Consider the following 4,801-nt stretch of genomic DNA (forward strand, 5'->3'; position numbering starts at 1 on the left):
AAAAAAAAAAAAGCATTTAGAAGCAAGAGCTCCTGTAATTATGGAGCTAGGACCATGAAGTGGGAGACTGCAGAGAAGGGCAGCAGGTTACGCGGCTCGGTTGTTGCCTGCCTATCCAGTCCCCTGTTGCAGCATTAAAGACATGTCAGATATACTGAAGGCTCCAAGATTCTTTCTCTGTTTGTTAGAATCAACCATGAACTTGGCTGGCTTGGGATGGTTGCCATGATATGCTTTCCTTTTCACTTTTGTCACTGCTTTACTGCACTTTAGTCAATTGAGACTACACTGAAGGAAATCACCATATTCTGAGCCAAAAGATTTCCAAATAACCAGTCTCCAATTCACCATTTATCTCTAGAATATTCCTTATTTTTTATATTGGACTTCCAGGATCTGCTAATTTTCAGAAACATTCTCAGTCACTCTCATTTGGCTGAGGAATTTTAAATTTTAGATTTTTGGGTGAATAATTTAAAAATAACCCTAGCTATGGTCTACATCTTTTGGATCATTCACACCAAAACACTACAGTGGGTTTTCAAATGCCATGTTTACATTTATATTGACCATTGCATGAGTACCAGATAGAGCTGTTTTGGTTGTTTTGACAATTATAGAAACAACCTTCATGATGCATTTGCACAAAAAGATGATGGAGTACTATGCAAAAAATAATTTCCAGATAGCACATGGGTGATTTGGTAATGGGAAGCCCCAGAATATTACAACTGAGGTGGAAAAATGCACAAAATAATGGAAAAACAAACTATTGAAGATAGATAGATAGATAGATAAATAGATAGATAGACAGATAAGAAAAATTTCCCTAAGAGGGGTTCACTGGTGGCCCAAGGGGTTAAGTCTCAGCACTATGAAGCTATCCACAGACACTGCAGCACCAGCTAGGGAGCTGACCCACATGGCACAGCAGACCACTCCTGTCCTACCTGCTGCTCCCCTCATCAGTGTATTTCACTTGATCCGCCTGTTCTACTCCCCACACTGTCACACCCCCTCCCCACCCCACATGCACTTCTGGCCTACAACCAACTCTCGAACGCATAAATAAATGAATAAATCTTGGGGGCTCCCTGGTGGCACAAAGGATTAAAGCACAGCACTATGAAGCTATCTGCAACTACTGCAGCACGAGTTCTATCCCCAGCCAGGGAGGTGACCCACATAGTGTCACAGCCTCCTGTCTCACCCCCTCTATAGCCCTCAGCAGTGTATTTCAGTCAATCCCCCTGTTCTGCTACCCACTCTGCCTCTGACGAATCTTCTCACCCCCCACACTCCTGGCCTGTACCCAAATGCTTGTATAAATAAATAAATAAATAAATCTTTTAAAAAATTTCTCTATGATTTAAACATAGAAAAATGGTGGGAAAGTTAAGTTTTCACATGGCAGATAGTAGGACAGGCACAGTGAACTCAAAGAGAACTTTACACTGAAGTAATCATGACCATTTAGTAGCAATTAGCTTTTTGTGAAAATTATCAGTTAACACTAGCATTCTCAATAACTGCTTCCCCTTTAAAGGGTATGTCTACAAATCATGTACATTTGATAGACACTATTCTATTTAACCAGTCTCTACTAATTTTTTTCCAATTTCACATTTTTCAGAGAGCAAGGTCTTGACACTATATTAAAAAGACAAACAGGAATTATATAATTCAGAGATATGCTCACTTAACAAAGGAAGTGTTAATCATTATTCAATAGAGCAGGCTCACCACAATCAGACTTACTGTTTTCTCTTTAATGCATACATGCAATCATGTTTTCTGATTAAAAAACCTAATATAGACTCATTATTACCTGCAACAAGTGTCAACAGTGTCAACAGGTCAAATTCTGCCTGACTCCAAGTTTTATCAGAACACAGTAACATTCATTCGATATTCCCGGCTGTTTTTTGCTACAGTGGCAAAGTTGACTCAATGCAATAAAGTCTAAATGGCTTGAAAAACCTAAAATATTTACTATTTGACCTTTTACAGAAAAAGTTTGCCAACCCCTGACCTACAAGATAAAGTCCAAATTCCTCAGCATGAGATAAGCAGTTCACAGCTTGGTCCCAGCTAGCTTTCCAGTATTATCTCCAGCTGTTCTCCATCACACAGCCCATAATTCAAAGAGGCCAAAAATGTTTAGCCTTATATGCCTTTGCTTACGCTGTTCCCTCTCTTAGAGTTAATGCTTTCTTTGTCACCTACCACTGCCCTCAATCAAACTCCTACACATTCTTCAAGGCATATCTTCCCTGAAAATCTTCCTGGCCTTCATTCTCACCCATCGGCAAGATTAACAGGTTTTTTTTTGTTTTTTGTTTTTTTTTTTTGCTGCTGCCATTATCCTTGCAATATCTCTCTTAAATTATAGGGTGAACATAGATAATCTTTAAAACTTAAGATTTATAACTGATATTAACACATAATGATAAGAAAATGTTTCCCAAAGAAGCTTAAGAATAAGTTGCTATAGAATGGTGGTAACACAATTAAAGAAAGAAGGCAATAATAAGCATGTAGGTATAAGAAAATGGGTTTTGTAAAAGTAAAATCTGCAATGTTCATTTAAACACAGGGAGTAAGGGTGTCCTGACCAGCAAGTGACTGGTTGGTACTCATTGATTTACTAACCTCCAGGTGACCAAAGCCTGATGTTATTCAACATTAACATTACCCAACTTTTCCCCCTTCTACTTCTCCAAGCTCACCAAGTTATCTTGGTGATAATTTCTTTTTCTAAAAAGGACAATCTTTTTTTTCTTTTTTTACAGATTTATTTATTTACTCATACAGAGCTGGGCTACAAGCCAGAGGTGCAGAGGCAATGAGAGGCTTCACCAGAGACAGAGTAGGGAGATCGACAAAGTACACTGCTGAGGGGAGCAGCAGGTGGGCCAGTAGAGGTCTGCTGTGCCCCATGGATAATCTCCGGGCAGGGGACTGAATTCCCACTGAAGTGGCTATGGCCAGCCTGAAGTGCTGCATCCTAATGCCCTGTACCACCACGGAGGGCCCATATCTTCTAATTTAAACTTGACTATTCACATAGCTTTCCTCAATATAAATTAATACGTTGACATTTTGGCCTGTGTACCAGTTTTTTTATGAGAGCAGTCTCTTTTTAAGATGAACTTATGCTAGGGCCTCCCATGTGGCACTATGAAACTATCTGCAGCCACTGCAACACAAGTTCCATCCATGGCCAGGGAGGTGACCCACATAGCACAGCAGACCTCTACTGACTGGGCTGCAGCTCCCCTTAGCAGTGTATTTCAGTAAGTCTTCCTGTCCTGTTCCCTACTCTGTCTCTAGTGAATCTCTCACAACCCACACTTCTGGCCTGTACTCCGAGTAGTTCTTATATGCATAAATAAATAAATCTTTTTTTTTTAAAAGCAATTGTTCCTTTAATATATTTGTAGTCTATAGCAAAGTGTGTATGGTAATACCATTTCTGAAATTATATTTTGCAAAGAGCTGGGTCTTAAATGAAAATAATTTATCATGATTGTCTTTTTAAAAATACAATTATGTTTCTAAGTTATTTTCTTTGCAATATTTTCAATGCTTACTTGTGAACTGTCAAAGAAGAGATAGTCAGGAATCTGGCACCCAGCAATCACAATTTTCAACTACAGAGTTGATCCTCCCAACATGTAATCTGAGTTCCTAGGCATTTTCTGTTCTGGTGATCCAATTCTCTACCCTGCCTCATCTCTACATTCCCACTGCTGTAACTTAATCATGAACAGTAACTATAGCACCCCACCAAATTTCAACATCTTTGATTCCCTCTCTCAACTCTGGCTAACCCCCAACCCTGATTACAACTAATTCTCTTCTTACTCCTCTCCTGTACTAGAGTGGCAGGTGAAGTGGGAGAAAACCCACACGAACTGGCCATATTTAAAGTTTATCACAGCTAATGTTAAAGAGTATGAAAGAACATACCTAGTAATCCCATTGCATCTCCCTAGTCCAGTCACTCTTCCATTCTTACGTGGCTATTTTACTACCTTCAGTCATTCTCAGCCTTCACTCTGAAATGAAAATTCAATCTAAATATTTCATTATGAATATAGACAAAATCATAAAAGGGCACCTAAGCTCCCAACACTCTACTACCAAACTACTTGCATCTGCTACCATATACACAATCTTCCCTGACTTACAGTACTCTTGTCTAAAGCCAACCCACATCTTGTGATGGATCCCATTCTTATTTGTAGCAGATCATTTCCATAAGTATGCCCATTAGCATACAGAATGCAAAATAGCTCCCAAATAAACTTTCCTTTGACTTCACATCCCCTTCCTTTTTGGCTTAAAAACCTTTGAGTCTTGACACTACCCTACTTCTTGGCAAATATCCTTTAAAAAATTGCCAATATTTGTAACCCTAAGATGTCTCTCTTATTCTCTGAAATCTCCAATTTTGTTTTTGTACCCAGTATTTCACCCAAAATGATCTTGTCAGCAATGGTCTGCATAGTGTCAAATCCAACCATCGATTCTTGTCCTCATCTTAAGAGACCTTCAAGAAGTAGCATACAACATCAGATCATTTCTTTCATTCTAACACACGTTCCACACTTGGCCTTGAGGCATTATTTTATCCTGGTCCCCCTTACATCTTTGGTTGCCACTTCTCATTCTTCTCTGCCGGTTCCTCTTAAAAATCAAAAAAGAAGGCCCTCCCTGGTGGCGCAGCAGGTTAAAGCACAGCACAAAGAAGCTTAAGCCACTTCCACATGAGTTCGATTCCCGCCTGCCCCGGAGG

General features: G+C 39.5%; 1 protein-coding gene across 2 annotated transcripts in view; it reads right to left on the reverse strand.

The window, feature by feature from the left end:
* The window catches only part of TMOD3 (tropomodulin 3 (ubiquitous)), a 68,569-nt gene that overhangs the window by 40,408 nt on the left and 23,360 nt on the right, over window positions 1-4,801 (reverse strand). Inside the window, exon 1 of one of the 2 annotated variants that reach the window (XM_012728801.1) lies at window positions 3,973-4,058. The exons of the other annotated variant lie outside the window; for it this stretch is intronic. The gene's annotated coding sequence lies outside the window, so the exon portion shown is untranslated. Of the gene's footprint in view, window positions 1-3,972; window positions 4,059-4,801 lie in introns of those variants that run through there. 2 annotated transcript variants of the gene reach the window in all.

Source organism: Condylura cristata, unplaced genomic scaffold, assembly GCF_000260355.1.
Source record: "Condylura cristata isolate star-nosed mole 26May11 unplaced genomic scaffold, ConCri1.0 scaffold00023, whole genome shotgun sequence".
NCBI lineage: Eukaryota > Metazoa > Chordata > Mammalia > Eulipotyphla > Talpidae > Condylura > Condylura cristata.